General features: G+C 47.3%; 1 protein-coding gene and 1 long non-coding RNA gene across 2 annotated transcripts in view; one reads left to right on the top strand and one right to left on the bottom strand.

Annotated features, from left to right (window-relative positions):
* Positions 1-214: 214 nt before the first annotated feature.
* Positions 215-3,574, bottom strand: LOC125131840 (uncharacterized). Its single transcript, XR_007136034.1, has 3 exons — positions 2,843-3,574; positions 1,369-1,489; positions 215-532 (listed from the first exon to the last, which is right to left on the bottom strand). It is a non-coding gene; the product is annotated as an uncharacterized LOC125131840 (long non-coding RNA).
* The window catches only part of ST6GAL1 (ST6 beta-galactoside alpha-2,6-sialyltransferase 1), a 136,847-nt gene continuing 122,757 nt past the window's right edge, over positions 1,747-15,836 (top strand). Inside the window, exon 1 of the mRNA XM_047788580.1 lies at positions 1,747-2,767. The gene's annotated coding sequence lies outside the window, so the exon portion shown is untranslated. The remainder of the gene's footprint in view (positions 2,768-15,836) is intronic.

Genomic DNA, 15,836 nt, shown 5'->3' on the forward strand with positions numbered 1-15,836 from the left:
AGAGCCCCAGGAACTTCTTGGGCTTATCACATCATCTGCAGTCATTTCAATCCTGCAAGCCAAGAATCCCGAATGACCCTGTCCCTTGCTTTCTTCATTACTGGCCGGAGTCCTTCCAGTGAAAAGAACTATGGAGTGGGGACTAAACCACCTTCTAGGAAGCCTCTCCCCTGTTTCTTGTTCTTGGTTCCTAAGTAGGGTGGACACAGAGTGATGCTGAGAAGGGAAATGAGGATTTTTAATGAATGTGGAAAAGGGTTCCAGTTCTGGCTCTTCCACTTCCAAGTGACTTCAATTTCCTCATCCATAAAATGGGGCAAAGGCCATCACCTATCTTATGATGAGGAGAGACAATATAGTAAGCAAAGAGCATTTGGTCCCCAGATGGTAGCCATCATTTGTGCATCCTTTTTCCATTCCCTCTGTCATTGCCACTGCTCTGATTATATCTTCACTGATGTCAGCTTCCAAACTGGTCTCTGTGCTCTGTACTTACCGTCTCTGATTCTGCCATCCATTTCCAGGATGCTTGCTGTCAGAGAAATCAGTGTAAAACAAAGAGTTATGTCATGCCCCTGCACAATTTTCTCAGCAGGAAGTCAGTATAGCACCCTCCCAGAAATAGTCTTAAGAGTTCGACAGTTTCCATGTGTTAACTCATACATCTTACTGTGATAAGCACCTTCTCTATGCCAGACATACAGACTGAGGAGCGTACTCAAGAGAGTGTAGCTAGTTGGTCATAGAGATTTGAATTCACTCTGCTTGTCACCCTCTCCAACTGGAGCTCTTTGCTCAGAGCATCCTCAGCAGTTGAAAAGCACCAGCAGCAACAGCTGGAGGGGGCCAGGATCTGGGGTAAGGGAAGCAGTGTTTGGAAGGATGTTGGGAATAAGGTGAGGATGCCACCTCCATTTTTCCAGGATGGTGGTAGGAGAGGAAAACTCGATTTGGAAAGTTCTGTGTCTGGGCTTCAAGCACTCTAGTGTGTACCAGACTTGGTGTTCCTAGAGGGCCCAGACAAACTTCCACTCTCCCTGTCCCCACCCCCTCCACTCCTTCCCTTCAATATAGAGTTGGAGCCAAGTGGGTCCTCGATAGACTTCTGGGAGATGACTATTGCCTCTGGTAGTCACATCTCCTCTAAGGGCTCTGCAGTGGTGGCCAAAGGCCACTCCTGGCCCTCCTAGAGGACAGTTTTCTGCTTTAGGGAAGTGGCCCCTGTGTCACCAGGGATGGTCAGTGTGTGGCAATGACACTTGCTCAATGAGTGGTTTCCACTTGCTTTCTCCCAGCAGCTCTAGATTATCCCCCGTGAAGAAAGGAAACTTGCTCCCTTTCCCACCACACCTGAGACCTCCTGCTCACCAGCCTGCAGACAGCCTGGGGTGGAAATCTCCATGGGTAGGGACGGGCCGGTCCTTCTTGATCCTTCTGTATCAGGGGTGTTCAAGTGTGCCCAACGTTGTTGGGAGGTTCTTGCCCTATCCTGTGAAATAGATTCTGCTGTTTCATATCCTACATAAGAAGACTTCGAGGCTTCAGAGAGGTTAAGGGGCGTGGTCAGGATCACGCAGCCAGTCATTAGCAGAGGCAAGATTTATAGTCCAGCTTGCTAGGACCCAAAGCCTGAGAGTGTTGGATTCCACCCTCCCGGACCTGTGGGGCTGGGATAGGAGCAGCATTTTGGGACTTTACTCCTCCCCCTTGGCCCTCGGCCCGCCCTCCTGGGAAGGGGGCGGTGAAGTAGGATCCAAGCTTCACTCGGGGGTTAGGCGCGCCTCCTAACCAGGCACCCCTAATCCTAAGGCCCCCTTGCTAGCTACGTCTGGAGGGCTGGGCGGGTTTGGGGCCGGTGGGGCGCGGGATCCACCCGGTCTTCTCGACTATTTGCATAGCTGAGACCGCTCGTTTCCCCCGCCCCTTCGCCTCCACTCCTCTTCCCTCCTTCCCGCATCCCCTCCACGCCTCATCCCCTGTTCCCCGCTCCTCCCCAGCAGACCCTTCTTCTGGGACTCCCCCGGGGGGGCTCCCAGCTCCCGGGTTCTCCCCCCGCCGCTGAGCGCGGAGTCCGGAGACATCCGGGGGAGGGGAGTCCTGGGCTGGGCCGGGCTGGGTAAGACGCCGGGGCACAGCCCAGCTCTAACAAAGGGAACTGGCTGCCTGCTGGCTGGGGCGCGGAGCGGGCGGAGCAGCCGCAGCTTCGGCAGCCGAGAACGCAGCGAGTGAGTAGGGCTGCGGAGGGCGGCGGCGTGGCCCGGGCCCCCTGGGAGGAGTGGAGCGAAAGGGCGCAAGACGCGAGTGGAGAGGCGGGGCCCCCGGCTCGCCTAGGGCTTAGAGTGTCCGTGTTCAGCACCCCTCAGCCCCCTTCGCCGCGCGGACCTTCCACCTTTTGGCTGGGGGCATTTGTGTATTAATCTGGGCCGGAGGGCCGTCCTGGCTTCTCCCCAGCTCCACGAGCCCGAAGACCCACAACAAACCCACGTGCGCACGGCCCCAGGGAACCCCGCTGTCTCGATTGCACCGTCAACATGGGAGCGGCTTCAGATCTCGCCTACTAGATTTACAGAAGGAGAAACTGAGGGCTGCGGCGGGGGTGGGGGCACAGGCACCACAACAAACGCACGTGCGCCCTACCCTGGGATCCTGGCGCACCGCAAACCTTTAGCAGCCGCCCTGCGGAACCCGGCCGTTGTCTCAGCTGCTGGGGAGGGTGCGGCGCCGGGGACGCCACTTGCTGGAGGAGGACGACAGACACGTTTAAAAGGTACTTCTTGGGCATCAGACCAAACTGCCAGACTTAAAAAGGGAAACGCGAAAGGAGAAGAAACACAAAGATTACCCCAGGCCAAGAGTGCGTCCCCGGCCGCGGTGCATAACCTGATGTGACCTGGACCACTCCTCTCTTCCACCTCACGAAGGTTTCTTAGGGATGGGGGTTGAATTAAGGGTCTATGGGTTTCCTTCCAAAGAAAAAGATCATGCCTAGCGCACCATTGTCCCTGCACTGTCTCTGTTGGGGACGGCGAGCGCCCCCTCAGCCTGGAGAAAGAACAGTCCGATTTAAACCGTGCCCAGCGCCGTCCCGGGTTTTGCTTGCGCTTTGCCTTGTAGGTCGGTGTGTCTAGCCAGTCCCGGTGTCATTGGCCCCTTTGAGGTGGTTGTGTTTTTAGAAGCAAGGCCAGCCAAGCCCTCTTGTTCTAGGTGAGGACGCTATTATTTTCAGTTTATCCGAGTATCCGAGTTTATTTAAGAGGAATTCCGAGATCTGGAAAGAGAGGCCTCTTGTTTTGCTTTTTCTTTGCCTACGTAAGCTCAGCTTTGCAGATTTTAGTTCCTCAGACCTGTTCAGGCAGCAGTGAGATGGTTGGGCGAGGGGAGGGGGGCATGCATTTGCCCCTCAGGTGATGGTGTGAAGGAAGCCAGTCAGGTTTGGGTAGTGGGTGGTGTGCACAGGAACGGAGGCACCGCCGACTGACCGTGCTTGTGGTCCGGACTGCAGTTTCACCTTGGCCAGCAGCTCTGAAGATTAACCTGTCTCCTAGCTACACTTGTCAGGGGTGCGGGGGGTGGGGGGGCGGTTGGTGAGCACTGGAAAGCCCCCAGCCCTGCACCGCGGTTATTGGGAGTCTAGACAGAGAGCATCCAGTGAAACCTTTTCTGTACAAGCAAGGAAACAATAGGAAGTCGGGGGAATTCAGCTCCTAGTCCAAATTTAAACCAAGTGAAATCCGACAGCGAAAGAGGACTTGGGTCTGGGTCCTCCAACTCCCACGTGGGTATACTGCCTTGCTCACCACTAAAGGCAGAATCTGGATTCTGTAGTTGGCTGAAAAGGCAGTGGCCTTAGGCAGAATAGAGTTAAACAAAGCAAGTAATTCAGATTGAAAGCTGCACCCTTCCATTATCCCTTTCAAGAGTTCTTTATCCATTGAGAAAAGATAGATTTAGTAATTCCTTACTCCCTCTCTAGCCTTTCCTAAGCTTAGTTAGTTTTCTCTTCTGGCTGCCCCTTGCCCTCAAGTTGGAGCCTGGCCAACTATGGAGACTTAGATGTTTTGCCTCTCATCCCTGTGCCAGGAGGCCTTTGTTTGGGCATAAGCACGCTGGGAAGAAAGTGACTCCTAGGGGGCTACTCCTGAGCCACTTGAGGGAGAACAAAGCATTGTTTTCAGTGATTTTATTTAAATAAACCTTTAAAAATGAAAGTCTCATGGAAGTAGCTACTTATTTTTGTATTTGGCAGAGGAAAAGTTGGAAAATCAAAGAAAACACTTGGAGTCTGGATTTCCCCAGAGCTGACGTGTTATTTCGCCCTGTCCCTCTTATCTCCTGGCTACATTTATTTACTTTCTTACGGGTTTCCAAGGTTTTCATTTTTGTGGTAATTCCACTTGGTACTGGAGTCTAGTTCATATCAAGATACTTGCCCTTTAAGGACCTTAGGAACTCAACTGGTCAGATCCTATTATTTTCGGAATGGAAAAACTGAAGCTCAGAGAGGAAAAATTACTTGCCTAAGGACACCTAGCAAGCATCTGCTTTTAGTGCCTCTTTTTGCATGAAAGGGAAACTGTTGCTTGTTGGTACCCCAGAGTAAAGTCAAAGTTATGATGGTTGTTATAACAACAGCCTTTAAGTCAAAGAATGAATTCCTTAAGGACTTCATAGGTTTTGGTTATTAAACAAAGCCATGGATCCCACTGGTAGATATGGTGAGGAATATTATGGTTACTATTTACTAAATGGTTCGCTTTACACTTGCCGTTACCTCTGGCAGAGAATGTCTTGTACCTTCCCTGGTCGGAGCTGCTTTAAGTTTAATCATAAAACAAAAGGCAGCAAACAGTCAGAAGAGAGATCTCACTTAGTTCTTTGTGTACTTCTTGGGCTCCAGTTTCCTTCTTTGCACATAAGAGTCCCTTCTGCGTAGTTTCTGTACAGGCTGTTTCTGGTGGAGTAGAAACTGCTTGGGTCTAGAGGCAGAGGATTGGGTTTGGATCAACCCCCCTCTCCTGTGTTCCTTGAGAACCAGCAGGCTGCAACCACAGTGTATAACGTAAGGTGAAGAACAAGTACACATCTCCCGAGGGTGTGGTTGGCACCCAACCGTGCCAAGTACACCTCTCTTGGAGGGGTTGGGTGCTTACCAGCTTTTTAATGGTAGAGAATGATGGTGGGAGAATAACTCCAGAGGGTAAGCCCTGTGCTCACAGGAGGAGACCCAAGCTAGTCATCAGCAGGGGTGAATGTCTTCCAGACTGTAAAGGGGGCTTTTGGGTGGTTGTGAAGTGTGTGTGTGTGTGTGTGTGTGTGTGTGTGTCTAAGGTAAATAAACCTAGTAAAAACAACAACAAAAAACTAACCCAGAAATTTCATGCCCAAGTGGGTACAATGTAAAGTCATTCCATTCATTTATTTCATATTTACTAACAAGCAGGCCGGTGGGGGTGTGGGTGGGGTGGTTCCTGTGCTCCACCTGGCATTATAAAGAACCAGACCCACTCTTTGCTCCACCACCCTGGCTTGGAACACTCTTGGATCTGCCCTTGGAAATTACCCTCAGGAGTCCGCAGAAAATAGATTTAATTTATCGTAGAACTGACCTCTGTGGGAGCAGGATTGGCCTTTTTCTTCAAGACTCAAACTAAGAACAGGTGGTAAATGAGAACATGGAAGAGGGAAGGCTTCAAAGAGAATATGGATCTTTGTAAATAGCATGTGGTTGCATTAAAAAGTGGCAGGAGGAGTTCCCATTGTGGCTCAGCAGGTTAAGGACCTGACATTGTCTCTATGAAGATGCAGGTTCCATCCCTGGCCCCGCTCAGCAGGTTAAGGATCCAGCGTTGCCACAGCAAGCTGCTGTCACAGATGCAGCTCAAATCTGGCATTGCTGTGGCTGTGGCGTAGCCTGCAGCTGCAGCTCGAATTTGACCTCTGGCCCGGAAACTTCCATATGCCACAGGTGAGGTTGTGAGAAGAAAAAAAAGTGGCAGGACTAGTTCACTAATGAAATTCACAGTAATCTTGAACATTAGAGTCCCGAGAATTTGCTTAGACTTTGTATCAGTGATTTATTCAGTAAGAACTGAATTGGGGAAAAATACATTTTTCTTGCTGGCCTTTATGTATACTGTATGTATTCTGACTCAGATAGATGTACTTTTTAGTTTCATATATGAAGGTAACATAGTAAGCAATGCAGTGTCACCACATTAAAATACTGGTGTGATTTTCTAAGTCATTCCTAGAAGGGTCAGATTAGCTTTTAAAATATATTTGGTGATTTGAATTTTTATTTAAATTCTGATTATAAAAATACAGCATTCCGGGAGTTCCTGTCGTGGCGCAGTGGAAAGGAATCTGACTAGGTACCATGAGGTTGTGGGTTCCATCCCTGGCCTCTCTCAGTGGGTTAAGGATCCAGCGTTGCCGTGAGCTGTGGTGTAGGCTGGCACCTACACCAGATAGAGCTTAGATCTGATGTTGCTGTGGCTGTAGTACAGGCTGGCAACTGTAGCTCTGATTCGACCCCTAGCCTGGGAACTTCCATATGCCACACATGTGGCCCTAAAAAGCCAAAAAAAAAAAAAAAAAAACCCAAACAAACAAAAAAACATGCCCATTGAGGACGATTTGGAAAGTACAAAAAAACAGAGAAACAGAAGAAGAATTCTGTCATTCAAAGACAACCACTGTTAACATTTGGCAATTTTCCTTCTTGTCTTTTTTTTTTAAGTGGATTTCCTTTCTCTAAATGGTAGAAAACATACTGCATGGGTCATAGTTTACATCCTCATTAAAGGTGGGCCTTTTCACTTGTTACCATATCAGCATCTCCAGGGTCACGTGGTTCCACGGGCTCTGATCAGTCTAGTGATCACGTCAGTGAAGGCCTGTTGAGGAGGGAGCTTCCAACTTCCATCCCCTTTCCCAACTCTGCCTTAAGGATCCAGACACCAGCCATTTAAAAAAAAAAATTGTTTTTCATGTTAGTGGAAGCTTCAAGTCTAATGGAGAGAGAAGAGCCCTGCCTATGGCCTTGGGTTTTTGTCCTGCCCTTGTGACTTCCAGCAACTTACTTTAACACCTGGTTTTCAGTTTTTGTATGTGTTAAAATAAGCAACTCCCAGGTTGTTTATTAATTCATTCCTTGCATATTTGAGTGCCCGCTCTAAACCAAAGCTGTATAAGAAGAGCTTAGCTTTTCAGAAGCTCATAGTCTAATGGAGGAGGCAGGGTAACAAGAGACTAGTGCAGGGCAGCATGGGAATGCAGAGGAGGGGCCTCTCCCCAGACAGGAGCAGTGGGAGGGCCTCCTGGACTAGGGCCACTGTGGGCCAGTCAAACCACTTCCAATTTTCCGCTGTTGTAATTGACACCATGATTAACATGTTTGTGAAAAAAATCTCTGTCTACGTTCCAGATAATTCTCATAGGATACATTCCTAAAGTTGGAATTAGGGTCATACTTGAAAGGGTATGATCAGTTTTAAAAACTTTGTAGATTTAGTCTCAGTTACACCTAAAGTCTAAAAGTACCTAAGTATTATGTATTGTGGGAACAGTAGAAATTAAGAGGGCAAGTAATTTAGGATTTGAATTCTTGCTCACCAAGTATCACCAATATAGACTTCAATAAGGTACCTAAGCTCATGAAGCTTCAGTTTCCTTCTCTGTAAAATGGGCATCATAGCCCTTACCTCACTGACCATTGTAAGGATTAAATGAAATCACAGGTGAAGGGTCCAGCACAGTGCCAGGTACATAGACACTGTAAGTGATAACCGTTATTGTTATAAATGGGATTTTTCACAAGCTGAAGAAACTTTCAGTCCTAATAATATTTTCTCACCATGATAGCAGGCAGAAAGTTAATTTAAGGTGGTACTTCCTACTAGCTCACAAACAGAGAAAAATGATCCATTGCATGATGCATTACAAAAGTCTCTTTGTTATGGAAAATTTCAAACATGCAAAAGTAAAAAGAATGGTGTAATTGCCTCCTCCCCCCCTTTATATTCAGGTACTTTCAACAGTTAGAAAAACTCATGGCTGGTCTGTCACTCCACACTCAACCTCTCATGACTTTGTCTTTTTTTTTTTTGCCATTTCTTGGGCTGCTCCCACGGCATATTGAGGTTCCCAGGCTAGGGGTCTAATCGGAGCTGTAGCTGCCAGCCTACACCAGAACCACAGCAACGCCGGATCCGAGCCACGTCTGTGACATACACCACAGCTCATGGCAACACCGGATCCTTAACCCACTGAGCAAGGCCAGGGATCAAACCGCAACCTCATAATTTCTAGTCGGATTCATTAACCACTGCGCCACGATGCGAACTCCCTACCTCTCATGACTTTGGAAGTGCAGCCCAGACGTCTTTGCAGCTCAGCCATAACTATGTCCAGGGATGCATATTTGAGGCATCGGGTACTACTGCTCTTGGAGTCCAACTCTGCTGTCACTGTTATAGAACCATGTGTGTGTTTGTTGGGAAGGTGGGGAGAGGGAGCACCAACCTGAGAACTTCTCAAGTTTTACTGCTCAAATGAATTTTCCTGTCATGTCTTGTGTCCCAAAGAGACGGGTAAAAGAAGCACTAAATAGAGACGGGTAAAAGAAGCACTAAATTAGAGTGAGGAAACCTGGTTTTGCATAAGGGTCCCACCCTTTACCAATTGTGTTTTGGCAAGTAAGTGACTTTGGGATTTCTTTGACCACATTTATAAAAATTGAGTGACTAGCAAATGAGGTAATCCATGTGACAGCCCAAGCAGCTTCATATTAGTTGGACCTGAATTGGGCTTGAATCCAGCCTTCCCTCTGGATAGGCAGAGTTTCCATACGGAATGCTGGTCAGAGACGCACAACCTGGCTGTACTGGTATGTGTTCAAGCAGTGTTGCTTCCCCTCTCATCCTGAAGTTGTGGCCGTTTGTCTGAGGAGTGCCTGGCACACAGAGTCCCTGATGCTTGCTAGACTCTCCCGTCTTTGGCCACTTCCCTCTGATTGATGGCTGAGCACAAGGAAGCCCAGAGAAGGTAGGGCCCTGCCAGCTGTTCCTGAGAGACAGACCTTCCGTGATGCCTCTTTTCCTCATCTCAGGGCTCCCCTTTCCCTTACAATTTTGATGAGTCTTGGTCCCTCCTAACTCGCTATTGTACCCAAGGAGGAACGTTTGACTCAAAGGAGGAATTGATTTCATTTAGTAATTGAATTAAAGTCCTCTCCTTAATCCACGGGGACTCCCATTATGTCCGGGCCTGCATTGTGACTCGTGGTCTCCAGCTGTCATCAGCTAGCTGTGTGGCCTTGGGCAGACACATGCCACCCTGGGCTTGCCACTGCAAGGACTAACCTCCTGCTCTGAGGTCATCAAATGGGGAAAAGCATACAAAGGTGGAAATTATACATAAATTTAGGGGCTTCTTCATACAAATAATAAATGTAATCTCTCACAGATTGTTCAAATAGGGTAACAAATTAAGCCCCTTACCTTCTGTCATTTTTCCATAGTCCCACTTCTCTGCAAAGTGATTACTGCTTGCAGTGTGTTGTGGGTCCTTCAGCCCCCTTTGGATGCTCATATGTACATATTCATAGTTATGGGTGGATACATTTTAAAAACTCAGTGGATGACATTATAACTGCAACTTTACAAACCTGCCCTTTTCACTTTACCATATGTGTTGATATATTGGAAGTCTTTCCATACTAACATATACGGATGATTTTTTTTTTTTCATAGCGGCATCACATCTTCTGTTGATGGGTATTTATCTATTTCCACAAAAATATATTTCTAGGTGTACTCAGACCTTGGACATGCAGAATGTTGGTTGTACATGTCATGGTTAAAAGGTGTCAGTCCTTCAAGCTCTGGAAAGTGTGGTGAGGGAATGGTGCGGGGACACTGAGAACTGTGCCCTGGAAAGCTGGAAGGAATCTAGGGCTCCTGGGAAGAGCCAGCATTTGGATGGAAGGTTATTTTCGGAGATGGCCTGAGCGCTCCGGTGCCCTAGGCTGCAAGTGCAAGGAATTGAGCTGCGTCATCACTTCCTCCTCCTCCTTCCACCATCCCTGGCTCTTTCGAATGTGTTTCTGTTCCCAGGGTCCATGGCATCTGAAGGGAGGACTGGAATTGGAGTGATGGGGAGGAGGAGGGAGCAGTGAAGAAGAGGAGGATTTGATCTCAGGCTCTGCAGGAGGGAATGTGCCAGGTCTTCTCTATTCTAGCAGGGTATTTGGACCCATCTGGAGTGTTGTATTTCCCTGGGTCCTATACCAATCATGATAAAATGGAGACAGCCGGAACAGGGCTACTCGGAAGATGGAGGTTCAGGACACTGTATCGGAGGTGGGATATATGTGAAAACTGAGACGGGCACTTGCTTCATGTGGAAGAATGATTAGAATTCCACTGAGTGGCTGTTGGGGAGAGGAAAACCAATGCAGAGTTGCAGAATGACAGATAAGGAAGAACTTACTCAGCAAAACTGCCCAACCATGGAACGGGCTAGGTCACAAGGCAGGGAACTGCCTGCCACGGGAGTATCTAAGCAAAAGTCGCAAGTAAACTCATTTGCCGTCCAAGGATTCCTGCTTTGCAGAGAGTTTGACCGAAATGTCTGGTAAGGCCTCTTCCAGTTTGGAGAGTTTATGACTGTGGGGCAAGAAGCAGAAAGATGCAGAAATAGGACTGAGGGGAGGTGGTGGGACAAGTTATGGACAACCTGTCTGAAGTCGTTCTCACCGGCTCTAAAAATGTGGACTGAAATGGAGGCCTTCAAAGGAGGCTTAGACCATTGCTTCCATCTTGGCAGCCCTCCTCCTGTTCTGTCCTTAGCTTCAGCTCTGCTTGACTTCGTATTCATAAATCATTTCCACAGGAATAAATATATCACATACACTTAGGATGACCAGAAAATCTGGCATCAGAAAAGGACTACATGTCCCAGGAGGATGACAGTAAAAGAATTTTTTTATTATGGTCTTTCTAAATTTGCGTCCGCCTCTTGGTTTCTCTAGACAGGACCGAGATATCACTCAGCTTCAATTTTAGGAACACTCTACCCTTGCAACCTCTCAAAGGTCCTCTGAGCTGAAGTTGACAGCACTCACCATGTTTAATGCTTGTCCCGTTCTTTCCTGTGGATGAGGAAGAACGTCTTGGTCTTAAGTCTTAGCCAAGTCTTGGTGAAGGAAACATGGCAAATTTACCATCTTCCAGGCTTTTGCTGTCCTCCTGGCCCTGAAAAGACACTGTGTTTGTTTCTCTATCTAGTCCTCATAGTCTTGATGTCTTAATATCATCAGCTCCATTTTGCAGATGAGAAGCCTGAGCTTCAGAGAGGGATAGAGAATCACCCTGAGATTCACTGCTGCTAAGTAGTGATGCTGGCATCAGGTGTAGCTCTTTCCCTATATATCATGTTACAGGTTTTTCCACCGCTAATCATTCCCAGTCCTTTGGGGCTGCAAAGTGCTTCCTCCTTGTATTTCACTGGGATCCTGGCTGAATTTCTCCTGCTGGGGCTGATGAAAGCTTTCCACCATTCCCCTAAGAACAGATGAATGAAGCAACTCATGGGACAGCCATGTGTGAATAGCTTGATGTTTGGATCCAGCATACATTTGCTTCTTCCCATGTTTGGTAAGAGATGTTTTCATCAAGCCTTGTTTGCCTTTTTTTTTTTTCTTCTTTCTTTCCCATCTGCCTTTTAAAGCTATGATGTCTCATTATCTGGTTACAACTGGAATAAAGGCACTGGTAGTGAGCATGGCCACAGTTTGATCGGTACCATTGCTCATCCGACTTCAAGGCCTTTAGGTGGTAGGGAGGACTCAATGTTGGCATTGTTAAGGGCTTATCTTGCAGCTGTGCTTGTAGTCTCTTGAACAGTTTCTTTGCTTGTAAAGCTTATTCAACATTATTTTGTTCACCAAATATTTATTGAGTGCCTATTGTGTAGTAGGCACTGTGAGTATCTATCTAAAGAAAATACAGTGTAGATATGAATACACATTCTGTGTAATTAGCGGGGCCTTTCAAGTTAGCGGCACACAAACTTTCTGTATCACCCTCTTCCTCTTTTCTCAGAGCCCTTGCTTTGTCCATTTATTCAACCAACATTAAGAATCTAAAATATGATACAAATGAATTTATTTCCAAAACAGAAACAGACTCATAGGCATAGAAAACAAATTTATGCCTACCAGAGGGGAAAGGGGGTGGAGGAGGGATAAATTAGGAGTCTGAGATTAGCAGAGACACACCACTATATATAAAATAGATAAATGACAAGGACGTGCTCTGTAGCACAGGGAACTGTATTCAATATCTTGTAATAAATCATAATAGGAAAGAAGACAAAAAAGAATATATACATGTATATATCTATAAGAATCAGTTCCCATCATGGCTCAATGGTTAACAAATCCGACTAGGAACCATGAGGTTTTGGGTTCAACCCCTGGCCTTGCTCAGTGGGTTAAGGATCCGGCTTTGCTGTGACCTGTGGTTGCAGACTCGGCTGTGGTGTAGGCTGGTGGCTACAGCTCCGATTAGACCCCTAACCTAGGAACATCCATATGCTGTGGGAGCAGCCCTAGAAAAGACAAAAAAAAAAAAAAAAAGAACCACTTTGCTGTACACCAAAAACTAATACTGCATTGTAAATCAGCTACTCTCCAATAAAAAAATCCCTAACCGCTCCAAACCTTTCAAGCAGCATAAGGCACCTGCTGTAGTCCATGCACAGTGCTCATTTTTTTTTTGTCTTTTTGTCCTTTTTAGGGCCGCACCCATGGCATATGGAGGTTCCCAGGCTAGGGGTCTAATTGGAGCTGCAGCCACTGGCCTACGCCAGAGCCACAGCAATGCGGGATCCCAGCCGCGTCTGTGACTTACACCACAGCTCACAGCAATGCCGGATCCTTAACCCACTGAGCAAGGCTAGGGATCGAACCCACAACCTCATGGTTCCCAGTCGGATTCATTTCCGCTGCACCACGACAGGAACTCCCACGATGCTCATTTTTAGAGCCTAGACCCAAATATTCTCACAGTTCTCTTCCTTTGAGAACTTAGTTTGAGGTGGATATGCAGATATTAATGATGTAGTGTGATGACTATTATGATTTAGGTGTACGCAGAGGTTGGGAAAAAGGTACAGAGAGTTTGGGAAAGCTTTCCAGAGGAGGTGATACCCAAGCTGGCCCTTAGCTGTTAGCCTCTGGGAAAAGGGCATTTGAAGGAGAAGAGAGTGCAGGGGTGAAGGTGTGGGGTGAGGTATGGCTTACTGCACGTGCAGGGGAGCTACTAGCCAGCTGATGTTCCCCGAGGGAAGTACATAAGGCAGGAAATGCTAGGAGATGAAGCTGGAGCCCTTACATGCATCGTCACATATCGTTTTCATAACCTCCCTATGGTGGCATATCGCTATTATCATCTCCATTAATAGGTGAAGAAACAAAGGCCGAAGGAGGTTTGGTGACTTGTTGAAAGGCAGATGGTGAGTGAGTTGAGATGCTTGAGCCTGAATGTGGCCCTTCTCAGCCCTCACCACAGTGCCTGCAGAAGCAGGCTGAGAAGGTCTGCCTTGCTGATCACAGTGCCTAGTCCCTATCTATTCATCTTTCAAAGGTTCTACCTTTGCTGAATCCCCTTCCTTCCTCCTGCCTCGTGGTTTCCCCAACTTACAATTAAATTGGGACTAGTGAGTCTGATGTTGAAGGCCTCTTCTGAGTCTTGGTTCAAGTTTTTGTCCCCCTTTTCATTCAGAAAATCAGTAGCTCAAAGAAAACCTTTATTGCCCAACCAGGTATAACAAGGGAGAAGGAGAAGCTTCCTCCCCTTTCTCTGAAGGTCCAAGTTCATTAAATAGCCCTGGCATTACCTGTGAATCCTCTAGTTCAGAGAAGCCCTTGGGAGACCGCAGAGGGAGCAATCTGTGCAGGGCAGATGAGTCTGGAGCAGGTGGGCCTTGAGCTGTCCCTTGAAGGATGGGTAGGATCGGGAAGGTGGAAGACATGGCATGTGAGCAATAGTATTCGGTCTCCCTCAGTGATCAGTGGGGCACGGTGGGTTAAGAATCCAACTGTAGCAGCTTGGGTGACTGTGGAGGTGTGGGTTTGATCCCTGGGCTGGTGCAATGGGTTAAAGGATCTGCCATTGCCACAGCTGGGGCACAGAGGTTACAGCTGCTGCTTGGATTCAACCCCTGGCCTGGGAATTTCCATCTGCTGAGGGTGTAGCCATGAAAAAAAAGGCATCATTATATACTAATGTTCAGGGTGAGGGGTAGGAGATACAGTAGATGAACAAGACATTGTCTTTTCATGGAGAAGTTGGTGAGTCAGTTATGTGAACACCAAACTCTAGGCAGACCAAAACACTTGTAAATCAGACAGGTAGGTGTTGGGCCCCCAAGGACAATGGGGAAGGTTGCATGAAGGAGATAGAGTTTGAACTGGACCTTGAGGGATGGGAAGAGTCTTCATAGGTGGAGGACGGGAGGCGGGGTATTCCTGGCCCAGGGGCAACAGGAGCATCAGCAGGGAGCAGTGCAGGTGCGTGGTGTGTCTGGGTTGCCCTGGGTAGTCTGTTGTGGTTAGAGAACAAAGGGTGAGTGAAAGAGTAGCCTGTTCATTAAGTGCCCACAGCATTCTGGGTATGACATGCAGATCTCTTAGGCTGCCCAGCCTGCTACAGAATGGGTAATAATTAATCCTACTGGGCAGATGAGGAAAGTGAAGCTGAGATTGATGTGCCCAGAGTCATACAGTGGGGAGACTGTGATTGAACGCCTTGAGCTCAGTACTCCAGAGCCTGCAGTCTCTCTCCTGTGCTGTAGCCTGCAGTGCACAGAAGACCTGCATTCCCCACCTTTGTGAAACACAGCACATACAAATACAAAGAAATATCCAAACATATTTTTACAGGTAAATATGTTTTAGATATTTACCTTTCTATCAACCCATGACATATCTATATATTTTACATGTAAATTTTATAGGTAAATTTTTAGGTAAATATAAAAGCCAAAATTTTGTGGTTCGGAATCCTCTGTCTAGCAGCTGGGTAGCCCCAGTTTCCTCAGTCCTAACTCTTATTTCCTTATCTATACAAGGGGATAACGATTGTGGTGCTGCCTATCCTCAGATTTTTATTTTATTTTATTTTATTTTATTTTATTTTATTTTATTTTATTTTATTTTATTTTATTTTATTTTATTTTATTTTATTTATTTTATTGTCTTTTTGGGGCCGCACCCACGGCATATGGAGGCTCCCAAGCTAGGGCTCAGATCAGGGCTGTAGCTGCTGGCCTACACCACAGCCACAGCAACATGGGATCCAAACCGCCTCTGCAACCTATACCACAGCTCACGGCAAGGGTGGATCCTCAACCCATTGAGTGAGGCCAGGGATCGAACCCTCATCCTCATGGATACTAGCAGGTTTGTTAATCATTAAGCCATGATGGGAACTCCCTCAGACTCATTTTTATGTTCTAGTTAAATCACAGGTGTGAAAAAAATGAGAAAGCATAAAAGAGCCACACAGAAGGATTTGTTATTGCTGACACACCCCTTGCTCTTCTGAGAGTGGCCAGACATCTGTTAGAGCACCCACAGGTGTCTGTAAAAAACTCCCATGGTCATGGACACGGTCCCTCAAGCTTGCTACAAACAACTTGATCAACCGGCCAGAAGCTGCTCTCTCCTGGCTCAGATAATCAGCTGGGGGCTGCGATGGAGGAGCAGGGGCGGGAGGAAGGCCTGTCTGGCTCCCTGACTGCTAGGTCGGGGAGTGCTCTGGCCTCCCTCC

This window comes from Phacochoerus africanus, chromosome 1 (assembly GCF_016906955.1).
Source record: "Phacochoerus africanus isolate WHEZ1 chromosome 1, ROS_Pafr_v1, whole genome shotgun sequence".
Taxonomy (NCBI): Eukaryota; Metazoa; Chordata; class Mammalia; order Artiodactyla; family Suidae; genus Phacochoerus; species Phacochoerus africanus.